Raw genomic sequence first — 17,685 nt, forward strand, 5'->3', positions numbered from 1 at the left:
GGGGGGTGGGCTTGATACTGGGGATTTGTGTGAACGTCATTTGTTAACCTTTCTGAGGGAGCAATCATAATGTGCTCTATTCAGCCGTTAGATGTTTTTGTAACCACTGGTCCTATTGCTTATTTAACTGATAAAATTGTTACTCACACATTCTGTGCTTATTATGTTCCTAGACCAATTGACTGGAAGTAAATGTATTTTTTGAGCATTATAATTTCTGTCTGCCAGCGTGATGTCAGTGGTTTATGTACTTCATGTTTGTAAATCGAGGTACAACACCAGGGATCTGCAGAACTATGCGGTTTGAATGAATAAGGTAATTTTCTCACCTTTACCAAATCTGTGGGGCTTGAAAGTAAAAATGAAGATTATCCCGTATTGTGTGAAAACTATGACACTGCCATCAGCCAGGCTTGCACACCGCGATGTAAGGAGAACCTGGGGGGCAGATGAAGACACTATTTATGGTTCTTGCACATTGGTTAAAGACAGAGAAAATGAGGGTATCAGAAAAGAGCTTTTAAAACTTAGCATATGGAAAAATAAACACTAGGGAATATGCAGGATGAAAATGGTATATGAACGGAGTTTAGTACATAAAGAATAGAAATACTCTTGGCAGAACAATACATTAAGAGATCATCAGGCTTTGCTTTGCTAACACGAGGGCCTCCAGGTGCTTACAAAGCAAGAATATAAATTTAACAAGCAACTGGTTGTGCAAGGACATGTTCTGGTAATTGATTTACAGTAAATCTGGCACAATTCAGTCTTTATCATTTTTATTTCAGGCTTATATTTGATTTTTGTAATCATATCATTCAATTGGCTTATTTTCCAATACATATTGAGTTGAATTTGATACATGGGAAGAAGCCCAGATCAACAAGATTTGTATTGGTTGTCTGACTGTGAAAAATGAATTGGTGTCTGTGAAAAATGAATTGAACTTTTTCCTCTGGAAAAACTTCTCCTGTGTGCTGATTGAGGTTGGAGACATTCTCTAGGCCTGTGTTTCTCTACCCAGTCCTAGTGGACCCCCAGACGGTCCATGTTTTTGCTCTCTCCCAATTGCCAGAGAATTGGGAGAGAACAAAAACATGGACCGTCTGGGGATATGCAAGGACTAGGATGAGAAACCCTGCTCTAGGGCTCAATCCTTACAGAGGCTGCAAAGAACTACAGTTAAAAGGCAGTGGTTTCTGTCATATTGGTCACCGTAGGACCAGTGATTAAGTTGAAGACGGAGACCTTTTAGGAACTCTGGGGTTAATGCTGGGTGTGGAAATATTACTTGACCTGGTGTATATGCCCTCCCATCAAATAGCAGCGTAGAGAGTCACTGCAGCTTTAGCTCATATTGTGGTTAGAGGCTTCAGTAGTGGAAGGAATAGAAAGTAGATGAATTACATCTAGAAATTTTGAAAGTGCTGCATGTTACTTTGGAGGACATGGTGGACAAGGCCAGTCTGTGGACCAGTGGACCAACTCATCTGCTTTGCACAACTATATGAGGATTTGTGGGAATATACTACTATGGTCTACATCTGCTTTGTTGATTGGAGAAGAGATATGACTGTGGAACTTCATTCTGTAGGAGCTGCTGCAGAAATATGGGCTACTAGGGATACTGTGTACTGTATGTGTGCTGTTTGGTCGCTGTATAAACATAGTGTGAGTAGGGTTAGCATACTTGGCAAAAAATGAAGCCATTCAGAGTAAATATTTATTCATGTTCATGTTTGTGATTTTCATAGACAGGATATTAAGGGTCAGCCATGACTAGAAGAGTGTCTAGTATGGAGGGCTAGAGATCTCCCTGCTATTTGTAGATGATGTGCTTTAGGCCTCATCTGACCAGAACTTCCAGGATACACTTCGAGTGATTCGGTACTGAGTGTGAAACATCAGGGATGAGAATCGGCACCTTCAGATCTGTGGCCATGGTACTCCATGGTACTCCATGGTACTCCTTTCAAATAGAGTGGAATATAGTAAGTACCTCAAGGAACATGAGAGTGCCAGGATTAGTTTGGTGTCTGCAGCTTTGTGGCCACTGCAGGAGTACGTGGTGCTAAAGTGAGAGTTATGTTGTTAATCCTTTATTTTAGATGTTTATACTCTGTGAGTAATCACCAAAAGAACAAGACGGCAAGTATGAGGCTTCTCCATCAGCTTGCTGGGCTCACTCCATGTGACATGAAGAAGTTTGGACATCTGGAGGAATCTCAAAATGAAGCTCACGTTCCTTCAGATTGAGAAGAATCAGTTGAGGCAATCTGGGCGATAAGGATGGTTTACTCCCAAGGGAGCTGGTCACGGCATTTCCCAGGTCCCAGGCCCCAGCGAAGACCCAGCAGGCATTGGCCAGTGAACCTGCTTGTTTGAATATGTGGCCAGAGGAAAAGAGTCGGACTGGACCTGCTGCCACAGGAAAGGCAGAGTGAAGGTGAAGGTAGTTACTACAGAAACGAAAAGGCTACAGTATCTGAATTACCTTGGATGGTACTTTCTTTTGAAATCTCCACTTAACTCCCTCCATAATAACAGGAAATTGTCACACATTCAGTTTGAAAACAGCAATAAAAAAACTGTCCTTACCTGGACCAATAGACATGTCAGTTTTGATATAAATAAAAAAAATGAGATTTGAAGTCTGTGGTTAGTAAGGACTTTGGCACATTACAGCCCTTCTGATCTTTGTATCAACACCTCCCATCCATCAATGTGCCAGCTTTTGAATTCCATATTCCATTTCTATTTTCCAATATTCCTTGATTCTGTGAAAAGATGGGTAGTCCAGATGATAGTAAAATACTCACTGGCACTTGTATCAAATTGCTGCATTACCAGTGAAACTCTACACACCAGGAAACAAACACACTTTATTTCTTTTGAAAATCTATTATTTGGTGCATGTAAGTATACACAAGAGACACAATGTTACAAAATTGACATGCAATTTTCCTTTAATTGCAACAATTTTTCATGTAGTGTGTATATATCCTCGCATTGAAGAGCACGAAATGCAAGTCAGTTTAGCTGTCCATCACATAAAGATTACTGTATGCATACTGCATTATAAGTTAGATATAGATGGTGCGTCATTATATGGCTTGCGGCGCTGCCCATTCTCCTACACCTGTTACACTGAGCGACACACCCGCCAACGTCCGACTGTATCCGCATTCAGGCGTCTCTCAATCAGTGTATATTAATCACCATGGACTCTGGATGTAAACCCGATCTGATATGATATAAGGTGTAACTTGAAGACTGTAAATACGAGGGGAGTGTGTGATTCAGAGGTGCTGCGCCGAGGCTTGCTGCTGGGCAGAATGGTTCCAGAGCTGGGCCTGACCCCTGACCCCTGACCCTTCTTTCTTAACTGTACAATGATTACATGGATATTTTTAAGTACACTGCTCTGCCATGCAGATATGAGCAAATCAGAACTGTAATTTCAGTTACATGATAACTTCTGTCTGCCCAGCACAGGCTCCACGGATACAACCGACGCTTCGAAACGAACGGACAGCTGTTGACAGACTCCAGATGTTTCATATTGGTTACTACTAATGACAGGTTGTTAGGTATGTAATTACTTTGTACATATAATGTGCCATAATTTCCTTCATAATTGTTGGGCGATGTGCACATATCTGTCATTATAAGCACCCTAATCCCAATTGTTCTGGATATTAGTCTAGTTGAATTTTCAGGTGTGGTATGGATGCAGTGCAGTGCAGTTCTTTCGGGGTAACTAAGCACAACCAGGCTGTTTGGCTTTGTTTCGACGACTGCAAAAGTTGTACTGCTCAGTACTGCTGGACACTGTAATGCAAGGCTGGGGGATCAACAGCCCCAACCAGGCATTCAGGCACGTGGCTGTTCTTCCTATCGAGCAGAGCCGTCTGCCTTAAGCGATGGACGGGACGGCCCCCTGTGAAGCACCAGCCACAGTGCCTCAGGATCCACATAATATTTTCCCACCTCCCCGATACTCTGATCATGTAAACATCTCCCGAGGTTCTGTCATTAAATCTGCATTGAGTAGAACCGATTAATATAAAGAGCTCTTTGCCTGTGGAGCCAGGTGCTGCTTAAAATGCCTTCAATAAAGGCTTGTTGTGCAGATGCATATTGTCTCTGGAATTAGCAGATTGAATAGCTAAACAAATTGATACCAGGGCAAATGCATTCTGGAGGTCCAGCGCATCTCTGTGGGGAGGAATGGATACAGGACTATCAGCAGGGAACTAAAAAGATCTCTGATGCGGATGCACCTGGGTCTTTGATTCTCACCAAATATGATGAGATGGTAAAGCACAAAGGGATAATAGCAGGAAACCTAGTCTGGGCATGTCGCTGTCCTTTCTGTCATAATGCAAGGAGCAGGGGAGTCACCACGGACAAATAAGCCAATCATAAACATATGGGTGTGTGTTGATTTGGCCTAACTGAGGGTGAATGGCATCTGCACACAGTGATCTCTGGCCAAAAACAGCCAGTATACATTTTGCAATACGTAACAAACCACTGTACCACTGTACCACTGTTCCACTGTACCACTGTACCACTGTTCCACTGTACCACTGTATAAGTGTCTAAAGCTTGACATGTGATGTCATGAAAATGACGTCCCCCCCCGGTCATATTGTCATCATCATAAATGGCTGGTTTAAATTGGTTCTATTATTTATTTACAGTAGTAGCTGTTCCCTTACATTTTTATAATTGTCTTTTTTGCTGGAAAACAAAATTCCTAGAGCTGTCATTAATGCAACTACAGGACTCACGGGTTAAAAAATGGACTGAACACAAAGAAATTCCATCTCCTTGTGACCTTCATGTGTTCAGTATCTGAACCCTACTCACATGCCCCAAAGCAAAGCAAATTTTAACTTTACTTCCCCACTATTCTCCAGTCAAGGCCCTGCCTCAGTGAAGTCAAATAAGCAACAGCATATTACCAAAAAGCCCCGTTACAGAAATAGAGGTATGCTCATGGATTTTTCTTTTATTACTCCACAGCTCCATATCAGCCCATTTAACTGACAGGTAAGCAAGTTCCAATTGTCTATTTCAGTACATTTTTCATTTCACAATGAACAATTTACAGAATCCTACTATCAGCCAACCACAGGACACGGTGAATGAACCGTATTTGTGTTGAATGCCATCTTTTTAACAGTAACCATTAAATGCTATGAATTTCTTTTAACAATAAAATGATTAACAACATTTTTGTTGGCAGTTGATTATACCATAAGTCATAAAACAATGGATGTGTTGTGGAAAAGATTATTATGAATTATGAATACTGAGGCAGAAAACTATACCAAGAGCACTACACATACAACAAAATCAAAATTCATCAATACTTAAGCATACAATATTTATATACAAACACACAGACACAGACACACACAGACACAGAAACAGTAACTGATCTTGTTTCATATTAAATCACAAATGATATGCAGTAAAAGAATTTAAAATTAAGAAAAAAATACTCAAACTATAATTGATTTTTATAACTCATTTGGTTTGGTGCATAGCAATAATCCTGCATTTAGGAATATTTCAGCAATTTGTAATTCATTGTATGAACTAGAGAATGATGAGTGCAACATCTATTTATGTTTCCTTAATTAATAAACTTGAATGACATTTATCCTCTCATCTAATACTGAAATTCTAAACTGTACGGCTGCATTAAAGCTTTGGATATAAAGGGTGGCTTTGACACAGAGCAAGTTGGCAGCTTCATATTGCTCCTAGTTAGATCACTTTTAAACTTAAAGGACTGTTGCCTTTGACAAGGTATTGAAAAACAGATGTGCAAGATGTGCATCGAAAGAAATGGTAACATTTCCATTTACCTGGCACCGCACCTCACTATGAGTGCAGCGCTTTCTGTTACAGCGTTTTCTTTGGGTCTTTGAAGAAGAAGATTTTTAAAATGTCACAATGACTGAAACAAAATGTACTATCCAGTTAAAATAATTATTCTTGCTCCCTGTACAAAACTTCAGCGAAATGAGACAAGTTTTCTAAAAGGAAGTTATTGCACTCCTGGCCTTAGCGAAGAAAATTGAGATTGCAGAGAATGTGAATGTGTAGTGCTGTTAAATATTTAAATTTCAAGAAAAAGTGTTCAGAAAAGCAAAGCTGATTGGGAATCAATGATAAATTATTTGGCTTTCTTTTTTCTTCGGTAGAAATCTGATAGCCAAATGCAACCTTTCTAAATCACATTAATATCATGCGTGGCATGAAAATAAATAAAATCAATCAATTCCACAAGACTGCAATTCATTATGTGCCATGGATAACGGTATAGCTAATTTTTATGCCTTTGCTGGTAAAGTCTGTGATAAAATTCCGATTTCATCCTCCACTGACGCATCAGAGTATATGTAAGCAATGGAGGTAAAATCATTCAAGGTTTACGTCTTGAATAATCTTGATTACGCACATACATTTTGGCTGAACTGTCCAGGCATTAATCATCAGCACAAATGGTATAAGTACTACAAGGGTCGGATCTTCCCTTTCTCTCAATGAAATAACCCAAGACAACAACTTTACAAATACATACCTAATAACTGAATAGCGTTTGTAGAGGATTCAATTTCTTTTTCGTAGGTGCAACTGCTGGGTCTAAACCTGCCAATATGAGCTCGACCCACTTTGCAGAAGTGAGGAAAAGTGGAGTGTGAAGGTAAAATTTCATTCCAGTTGTAATACCTGCTGAGCAATCACAGAACAACACAGAAACCGTTATTAAACAAAAAAGACACTTCACATTATTTTGCAATAACAAAACCTACCAGAATCATAAATGAATTATAAACTGCACATTCAAGTGGAAAACAGTACTGATCACTTCCTTTAATGATATGTGTAGACAAAAAGCACTGCTACATTATCCAGGGACAATATGCATAGTAACCAGATTCTCTGCATACAAAAGCATATATTACATCTGCAATGGGGGCAGCAGGTAGCCTGGTGATTAGCTCATGGACTCATAATTCGAAGGCTTAAAATCCCAGGAGGGGTCTGCAACAGTATCCTAGGTATCAAAGCCTAGCAGATTCAGTAATATATCCCAACATACAAGTGGATAATGATTGCAATCCGCTATGGATAAAAGCACCATCTAAGTAACTAAATGTAAATGATGTGTTAAATTGCCTAACAATCCTTCATATCTTACAACAACTGAATTTCTGACACGGTGGCTGGGCTGTTCTGTGTTTGTGTGGCCTGTACATGTTCTTCGAGCAGCCGAAGCACTGTGTTTATACCTGAACAGCACCACATGGACTTCACAGAAATCAAACAGACCGCAATCTCAGTGACAAGCGATAGAAGATCCCAATTCAAATAGCAAAGATATGGCCTGAAGGAGACTGTGGAACAGATCAGGAACAGCTGATGTGAAAGATCCAAGTGAAGCTGAAATGAAACAACAAAGTCATACAACTTCCAAGAAATGACCTGGGGATTATAAATACATTTCAGATGCTGGGTCTATTTCATAGAGAACCAGGAAAGTGTGGATGGAATTTAAAGAAGATTATCCAAGAGAAATCTGAGAAAAGACTAGTCAAAACAAATGAGCCAAATACAGGACAGTGGGTGACAGAAGGCGCAGTGGAACCTGAATTGGAACTAGGAAAGACAAAGAGCAGTATTACATCAACAACAACATCTGCAAAGTAACTGAAGATGGAAATAAACATGGAAAACATGGCGGCTTTTCAGAAAATCCATGAGATGAAGCAGAAGTTTGAAACTTCCAGAGGGTATAAAGGACATCAATGCGCAAATAACTGACAGAACAAAGACTAAGTAGAGATGGAAGTGAGGCCCAGAAACCCTTTATAGCAAAGACGTCAACATCTGAGATATATTTAATGAGGTCGATGTGACTCTGCGGGAATCCAGGCATCTACTGACAGGAGGTGCTCAGCACCACGCTGACAGTCAGTCAGCATGATCTCCCACATGGTCCCATGGAGCGTCCTGTGAGAAGCACAGATGAGATGTGTCTGGTGGCCACTGATTACCGCAGGTAGGGGTGCCTCCCCCAGAACCGCATAAATATGTGCCCCGGGCAGACAGAGGGGGAAAAAGTTGTAAGTGAACAGCTTTCGTTGCCAGACAGCCCTGAGGTCCGACGGCCAAACGGAACTGCCGCCTCCAGAGCCAACTGCCCGGAACCATAGACAATGCGACCGAATGCCCCGAGGTAGAAGCACCCCTTTGACGCGGCTGCCGTCCTACCCATGCCCCCCCACAACCCTCCCACAAGGCATGTCTTCTCCTTACCTTACCTGACTGCTAGGCTCCTTCATGCTGCCTGGGGGCTTCCTCCCTTTCCCTATAACCCAAATTCAGGCACCCTATCTGGAGTGTTCCCCTGCAGACCAGCCTGGATGTATCTTTGTGCCCGTAAAATCAGATGCATGGAAGAACCTTCAGTGCTGGATGAGCAGGACAGATTTGCCCTGAGATCACTGTCCAACAGGATGGCAACTGGGTTACGTGGCATCCCATAAGCACAAGCAAATGAAGAAGAATCAAAATGTTGGCCAAGTTATGCCAGAAATTCTAGAACACAACTCAGTGGCCTACAGATAGGAAGAGAGTAGTTTAAATTCTGATACCAAAGAATGGAGACATGATAGAGTGAGCAAACAAATGATTTCCCTCAAATCTTGTGAGACTCGGATTAGGCTAAAAATCATTCAACAGAGATTAGAACCTGGCAAGGTATGGGACTTGCCTGGTGAACATGTTGGATTTATGAAAGCCTGAGGAACAAGACATAATTACTGACACACAATGAATAATGGAAAAAAACAAGGAAATCCAGGAGGGGAACATGTGCGTTATTGATTATAACAAAGCCTTTGATTGTATCAACCATGTCAAACAATAGAATGGATAAACGGAACAGAATTTTCTCAGGGAATCCTGTGAATCTGAGATTGATGGAAGAAGCATTGACAGCCATCTACATGATAATGATGAAAATCAGCAGATTACCTTAAGTCTATTTCAAGGAGCCCAGGGCATCAGGCAGAGGTGAACCCTGGACTGGATGCTAATCTATAGCGCACACACACACACACACACGCACACACACACACACACACACACATACGCACACACACGCAGACACACACACACACACACACTTCATCACATACTGTTACCAGTTTAGTTATCAATTATCTTCAGACCTTGTCAGAAAAGTTGAGTACCCGGAGGAAACCTGCATACAACAACAAGACCTGTTTCATATTTTCCGGCAAATAAAAAACGACCTTTCCCAAAATCACTTTGGAGGTTATGGATATTTAATTACAGCTTTCCCAGGGTTACGAAATTTTTTCAGGATTCCATTCCTACAATGGTGCAACAGTATTATAACAAAATAGAAGTACTAAACTACCTTGAATTGGGGCATAAATGACACATTATAATTACAGTATATAGATATGGCCTTTTGAAGATTTGACGTTGCAGTTCATAAAATTATTTGATTTAAATTATTAGAAAACACAGGTCATGTAGACATAAGGAACAAATATCATGTGTACTTCATAATCAACCAGTTAGATGAGGTGTTACTCTGACAAAATTGTTTTCGTGAGAGTATTTGCAACCAGCCTTATCAAAGATCATATTTGTCACAGTGCTTAGGCTTCCCACCCATTTTCCAATGGACTTTGCATGTTTACTACAAAGGATATGGAAGAAGAGTTAGCAAAACAATCTGCTAATGAAAAAAGGAGCCAAATGCTGATATTCTTTTGGGAATTTGAGGGACTTTTAAGGTGCTGCTGAAAGAGCAAAGGCAACCACTTAGATTAGTGAAGCAGCAGTAATGGGATTCTGCACTGCAGCTCATTACAGATAAAAGCTGAGATGATTTAATACCCCCACGGCAACGGAAGTGAATCCTCATCTGCGCAGTATCAAAACAACACAAGAAATGGTGTGGAGAAGTACAACTGTTACCATGGACAACTCTGGCTTTGTGAAAGAATTAGCCCAAGCCTGTGAGAGGGACTTCCGATTACCCTTATTGTGTTTCACTTGGGGTATTGTCAGTGAAACTGTTATTGTTGGTCGCCGATGCCCATCTCACGCAGTGCTTGTTTCCTAATGGTATTAGGCTTTTCTGCAGCAAAACGTATGGCTATATATGTGAAAACGAGGGCTGCATGATTCTGGGTAAAATGTGAATCGCAATGTTTTTCCACTCAGGATTGAGATGTGAGGATGAAAAATATTTTATTTAGCACACACACACACACACACACACACACATGCATACACACAGGTTTGTAATTATATCTATGGGGAAAACTGTAACCCCAACATGGTGACCTTAACCTCTACCCAACCCTAACCTTAACCATAGGTAACCAAACAGAATATGAGACTTGTGGCATTTTTAGTTTTTTGATTGCATTCATAGATCTTTGTGGGAACCTGAAAAATGGTCCCCACAATTTCAAAATAACAGGTTTTTAATCACATTATGGGGAATATTTGGTCCCCACAATGTAATATAAACATACCCCCCCCCCCCCCCCACACACACACACACACACACACACACAAGCGCTAACCACTGAACCATCGTGCACCTGTCTGTAATATTCTTGCCCGCATTTGCTCATTTATTCATTTTTTCGAAGTTATTTCTAAGAAATAGCCATTCAGTTATCTCTGTATGATCTATATACAACCCTTCCAAGTTTTGACTTTATTCATAGAAGGAATATGATTAATGTTTTACAATCACAGTTTTTGTATTCATGGCCTTACACAAGGCTTGCAAAGAGGTTGCTCACACCATGAACTGCTTTTCCAACATTTTATTTTACTCATACGCAGCAGATACTGTTTCCTTCCTCCTTCACCAATTCAGCTTATCGAGAGACTCAAGGCACTCAGTAAATTATTAAGCATATGTTTTATTAATATTTCTTCAAAACAGCCTTAAGGTCAGCTCTATTCAAAATTTAGTTTTATTGTGAAATCCAGAGATGAGATTTCCATTCAATTGCCCTTACCTCCATCTTACAACTTAAATGAGATTCACTGTCTCAGTTGTGTAGAATCTTGAAAGGTAATATGACAGAAATCAGACTGACTACAGCTTTAAAGGTGAATATATTGGTGTTAAAACACGTGTAAAGCAGGGAAGGTAAGCCTAACTGTGAACCAGTTTAAGGTGTATTGCTTCTTGTTGTTTTGTAGCACTCAACACAGTAAATTAATTTATAAGACATCCATCCGTGGCTTAAACAGCTGCTAATTCACGGGGAATCAAATCACGACAATTTTTCAAACAGGAAAGAGCCACATCACGTTACTCTCTGAATAATTAGTATCACAGAGTGATGGGATGGAACTGAAAACTCGAAAGCTGTGGACCTCTTAAGACACGTCTGCCAACATTTGCGTTAAAAAAAATATATTAATTTGATGTTAGCCGTGTAATGGTGTGGAAAATGATTCACTGGGCCCCAATTAGGATATGAAGGATTTATCGTTATTTTTGTTTGTGAAGACGCAGCTCAGGATGTCTCACCCTGACACTTTAGGCCAAACTGCCTTAATATTACAAATATGCATATGTGTTTGCATGTGCTAATGTGCAATGATTGTTCCCTGTGGTCTTTATTCACAGGAAGCATTCTGAATAAAATTTAATGTGTGCCATTGCATTATCTGACACTCCCAATCCACATAAAGACACGTCTTTAGACTGTGGGAAAGCTAGGAGGACAACACATTAACAAAGGGCCATTATGCCACACACACAGAGCCGGGAGTCAAACCCACATCCTTCATAGCCACTGCACCAGCCAGAATACATCCCAGTAAAATTTTTATGTGCAAAACAGGAAAGGAACATAAATACTGCAGTTAATTTCAAGAAGTAGCTCAAATGCTTTACATTATTTAAATAAATACAATCAAGGCACAAAATGATTGAACACATCACACAAACAAACAAAGCAATAGGTTTAAAAGAACTACTAGGGATGGTTCTGTGTTCCCTGTGTCTGTGTACTTGGTAAGTGGTGCATTTTGGAGAGGTAGTAAGCATTCTGCATTTGATGAGACAGTAATCATGCGTGCATTTAATGAGAGACAGTAATCATGCGTGCATTTGATGAGAGAGACAGAAAGCATATGTGCATTTGCGACTTCACACAACTCATGCCTGTTACATTGCAATCCAACCTTGAAAGTTAAGGAAAAGGCATAGCACCATGGAGAAATTAAATGTAATTAGACAACCGCTCACTTGTAAATAACCTGAGTTATTTAAATCACATTAAAACTAGTAATTGAATTTATATTTTTATCACAGCTACACCCCAAGTAAGAAAGATTGCACATCTTACTGAAAATTTGATGTTGGATGTTAAATTTGAGTTTGTTCAGAAAATAATAAAGAGGATCTTGATCTTTTTTTCTGTTCTTAAAGCTTTAAGTTGATGGTGCTTCTCTTCTTCTTACAAAATAAAATGTTATAATATCCCTGAAGAATAGCGTCACTGCCACTTAACCTGCTTGTGCTGCTAACTAATTAAAGTTATGTCTGTGCCAACAAACAAGAAAGAGATTTAACAAACAGCTGAGAATTCACCATAAAATACCACAAATTAATTTAAGAGTAAAATGCAGCTGGAATGACGAAATGTAAAATCGCAAAAAGCAGATCAGATACTTCTTTCTCTTTATATATCCAGCGTTAGTACGTATCTTTGGTCAGCCTTCTTTTGCTCGATAAATATATTTATTTATTAAGTAAATAAACTGCAGTTGTTTTAGGTTCATTCAATATTTATGTTCCTGAAAAATATTCAGTCAAATTATTTTGAGGCTGCAACAATGAGTCATGTAACAATTTGAACATGTAACTGAAGATACTCATAAAATCATATTTATTATTCTCAGTTTATTATAGGTTTCCATTTCCCCCAGAATACATAGCATTACGCTTCAAAGTAATAACCATTACAGAAATACATGAACGTCTGGCTTTGTCCTCTGCCTAAATTATCTTCTCTCTCTCATTCAAATAGTCAAAACATTCAGTTTTCATCTTTTCTGATAACCAACAAGTCTGCCAAATCTCCTGTAAACCATTTAAACCGTTTAAAGCCAATTATTCAGAACAGGTATTTACACAGGACAAATATGATAAACGCTTACGCTATATAAATTTAGCATGTGACTCATTACATCCCTCAGCCTACACTTCCTCCCAGACAGCAGGATTACTCTGTTAAAGACAGAAGTCTTCAACTCAGGGTACTGATCCATCTCTAGCTGCAATTCCAGGGGTGTGTCACCTTGCACAATGAGCAATTCTTTATTATTATCTGTCATTTAAAGCCATGGTGAAAATGTTAATGTAGAAAGAAGGATGGCTTTAATAGAAGTACTAGAGAGAAAGTCTCCTTACAGGAACCTGGAGAGGAAGCAAAAATGTGTTTCTAAGTGCATCACGGAGGTTACTATGAAGGGCAGCCTTAGCGTAGCTGTCCGTATTTGCATTTCCCGTGGCTCTTTCATGAATGGAGGTTTCCACAGTGTCTGCAATGGCCAGGACCAGGAGAGGTAAATTGTGTCCTGTAAGGGTCACGGTTTAATGGGTTTCTAATGTGTTAACGCACAATTTATTGATCAAACAAATAAACACAGAGTGGAACTTGTCAGCATGCTCCGTATGAAGGTTAATCTATGACTCGATAGTCTGGAATGGTGGAGCTCCTAACCGTTCTAATTCAGCGGCTTCAGTGAAATGCCTCCCTGCGGCCATAATTTATGACATTTGGGCTAAATTGTATTTCTTCGCTAGCGATGAAGTTTCCATCTCGCCTGTCCCGCAACTAATGATATGAGGCCCCAACAATGCAAAGTAATACAGATGATGTCAAATTGTAATAAAAACCAAAAAAAATGTCAGAATCTAAATGTACTTGCCCCCTTATAAATGCATGTATAGATTGTTACCTTTAATAGGCTGCACTATTTAAATCACGGATTAGAGACTTGGTGTGCATCCATAAAGCATAACAACTGGGATAATTTTTTTCGAATGGACTGGCTTTTGTAAGATGGATGTTAACATCCTAGCTGGAGGGAAGAATTAATATCATCATAAAACATGGCAAACAAATTACCTGGTTATTCATCCTGTGATCTTAAATTGTAGGCTGAACCATTTCACAACTTTAGTACATTTCTGGTGCTAGAATCTTTGTCTTGTGTTATTCAGATTGAAAAATCACCAAAAAGTTGGCCACATAGGACTCTGTGACCCTGGGCTGCCCCTCACCCAGGGGGAAACTGTCGGCTCTGATGAGGCTGAGCTACGGTTATCAGACCATCCTATCAGAAACCCCACCTCAACCCCCACTGTGCGAGAAAAGGCCCACAGGCACGGTGACGTCATCGTTCTACCCTTTGGGCACCAAGTGCTATGTGAATACGAGACGGTTTTTGGTGGGACCCATGAAAGGTCCAGCCCAGCTCCAGCCAAGCCCCGACCCCAACACCCACTCCGGCAAGGGCTTGGTGTGAAAAAGCTAAAAGATATCACAAGTCTGCCATAAAACCAATACCTGTAAACAATAACCATATAGCATCGGGTCAAGGATTGGTGTATCACCATCTTCAAAGAAAGCCCATTGCTTAATTTGGTATTTAAGGAATGGTCGATGAGACAGTTGAGGGGACATTCTGGTAGGTGTGATTAGCATACTCATCATGTGTGGCCGACACTGAGGAGACACTCTGTAATAACAGCTCCCACATACTGTAGTGTTGCACAATTAGCATCTGTCCAGTCCAGTTCTGTCTCACAACTCCGGTGTGTATCCTATCAGCTCGGTATGTATCACTTGCTGTCTTGTAGGTGTACAATGTATGCTAGTCCCCGTGTCATGGTTTTGATTGATGATGGATGGATATTGTTTAAACAAGCTAATTAATTATGTTTAGATTACGTTTTCGTTGCTGAACTTGCTAACTCAATTCCTGGTTGGAAGAGAAGCACAGCATTTCTAGACTGGGAGAGTGCTTGCATTATACTAGAAAATGGTAAATTGCTATCTGAGTTGAGTCTATCAGATGTACTACCATTGAATCGGTCCAGAACTAATCAATCATGTTGATTCCCCGCTAAGTTGAGTTAGCTAGTTATACTGGGCCAGTCACTGAGGTAGTTAACCAAACATGCTGGCTTTGTATTTTCAGACTCTGAGTTGGATTCGTTAGATGTATTCTAGTTGACACTAGTTGAGATGTGGGATGCTGAGACTCCACGCTGACTTTTCCACAACCAAAGTTCTCGTACAGCATATAATACTGACTGGTTGGAGAGCTGGTTGTAATTCCGGGTGGTCGTTAAACAGGTAGGTCTTTAAGTGAGCAGCGTCTGTAGATTATAATTCAGATGTCCTACATTTTTTCTGAAACCTTAAAGGTAGAATTGAACGCTTTAAATGAATTCCTTTTTCGGGTCACTTGTACTTCTTCCCTGATTTGCCTCAACTTACAGTTCTGGAAAAACTTAAGAGACTACAGCAGCATGTTTAGTTTTACCCATTTCTCAATTTATGAGTGTGCTTCTGTGTAAAATGTACATTTTTTTGTAAACTCCAACCTGGCTCTTCTGTGTTTCTCACTAATGAAGGGCTTCTGCCTTGCTTGATGGGACTTCAGTCCTGCTTCTTGGAGCCTGTTACAAACTGTCCTAGCAGTGCACTTCACACCACTTAATGTTTCCCATTCTTTTTGAAGGTCACTTGATGTCATCCTCTGATTCACGAGGCACTATTGGATAAGTTGGCGGTCATCTCTGGCATTCGAAAGTTGCTTCCGCCCTCTACCTGGCTGGTTTTTGGTCATCCTGCTTCACCTTTTTCTTGTGTACTGCTGTCTTAGACATTTTGAGCCTGGAAGCAGCCCTACCATGCAGCAGAACCAGGATTAAACCAGGATTTAACAATTCAGATTCTTAAACAATAGTGCCCTTTTAATTATTTTCAGAGCTGTAATTCTCATGTTATTAATTTAGACAATTGTAATAATGGATGATTTTTTTAAAAAAATATAAAAAATATTATAACGACATTGGGGTTTGCATGTCCCAGCATACCCCACGAGTAATTGTAAATAACCCATAGTTGTACTGTTGTTAATAGTAGTTGTGCTTCCTGATTGCTGTGTGTATGTTTGCCCATGTCTTATGTGAACCCTCTCCGATGTTCACCAGTCCTTAGCTTTATATAAATCTCCCATCCTCTGTGTACCTTAAAGTTTGACGCCTGAACTCCTTGTGATTCTGCTGTTCTATTTGGTTTGGTGTCCATTGGGAATCTATTATATTACTGTTAGGATATTTACATTGGCAGACACCCTTAGCCAGAGTGACTTACACAAGTCTCATCAGTGAATACATTCTGATTCTGGTTCAGTAGAACCCAGCTTAGAATACTATCACTCTAAAAAAAGACTCTGTTGGCAAGTAATACTTTTTTATTTAAAAACCTTGGAAGTACTAATACATCTACATGTTCGGACATCTAGGGGAAGTTCATTCCACCACTTAGGTGCCAAAACAGAGAAGAGTCTAGGTGCATATCTTCCCTGCACCTTGAGAGATGTTGAGACCAGTTGAGTCCCACTGGAGGGTTGGAGAGAGACTATAATAAAAGAGGGTGTCTCCGCGTCATTCGCCGTTCTCGCGATGCCTCAGTCTACCTGGCACTACAATATACATGCATATTGGTTCTGTAACAGACACTTTTGGAAAAAGGCTTCTATCATTCTTCACTCTGTTGGATTTTGGTGAAATGTGACTGGTTCCAAATTCTAAAGTCCCACCCACCATGGTTTTAATGATCCCATGCATTCCAGAATTGTCTTTATTGTCACCGTACAGGTAGCAATCAGAATCAGAATGTTTATTGCCACATGACGGATGACGGTGAGAATGTTTGCTGGCACAACTTGCTGCTTTGGAGATGGAGACATGACAATAGACAATCACTGATTACAGACAGAGAATATAAACAAGACAAGAAATACAACGAAGAGGAGTAAATGCAAGGTATGTAATAAATACTGCATGCAATTTGAAGTAGTGCAATTGTGAGAGACACAGATACCGTATATACCGTATACATCCATACATATAGTGCATAACACACAGTTCATACAATCAGGGGCGGCTCCAGAGAATTTGTACTGCTGGTGCTACAAGGGTAGCTTGGCCTTTTATTTAGGGTGCTGTGAAATTTACGTTTCCTGGTGATGTGTTATCACTGTTTTTTATTACAACACGTATACACACATGTATGCGTACACACCATGGTAGGCATGAACAGCAAACCTACAGACGATCTCTGACAATGAAACCACACACAAATCTACTTGGTCAGTACAAACAGAAATGGAAGCACGCTGCATCATGAACATAGCAGCAGGAAAAGTATTTGAAATGAGTCACCAGGAATCAGCAGTATTCCATTCCAGACTTAAAATAGTCTCAAGTCCCAAATAATTAAACTCAAAATGAGCTAGAGATTGGAAAATCGTTCACTTACTATTCGATGTCTTCATAAC

General features: G+C 40.0%; 1 long non-coding RNA gene across 1 annotated transcript; it reads left to right on the top strand.

Moving 5' to 3' along the window:
* The first annotated feature begins 2,250 nt into the window (after positions 1 to 2,250).
* On the top strand, positions 2,251 to 5,054 carry LOC140587685 (uncharacterized). The gene is made up of 3 exons (XR_011989365.1): positions 2,251 to 2,455; positions 3,499 to 3,593; positions 5,035 to 5,054. It is a non-coding gene; the product is annotated as an uncharacterized lncRNA (long non-coding RNA).
* The last annotated feature ends 12,631 nt before the right edge of the window (positions 5,055 to 17,685 follow it).

The sequence above is a fragment of the Paramormyrops kingsleyae genome, chromosome 2 (assembly GCF_048594095.1).
Source record: "Paramormyrops kingsleyae isolate MSU_618 chromosome 2, PKINGS_0.4, whole genome shotgun sequence".
NCBI classification, from domain to species: Eukaryota; Metazoa; Chordata; class Actinopteri; order Osteoglossiformes; family Mormyridae; genus Paramormyrops; species Paramormyrops kingsleyae.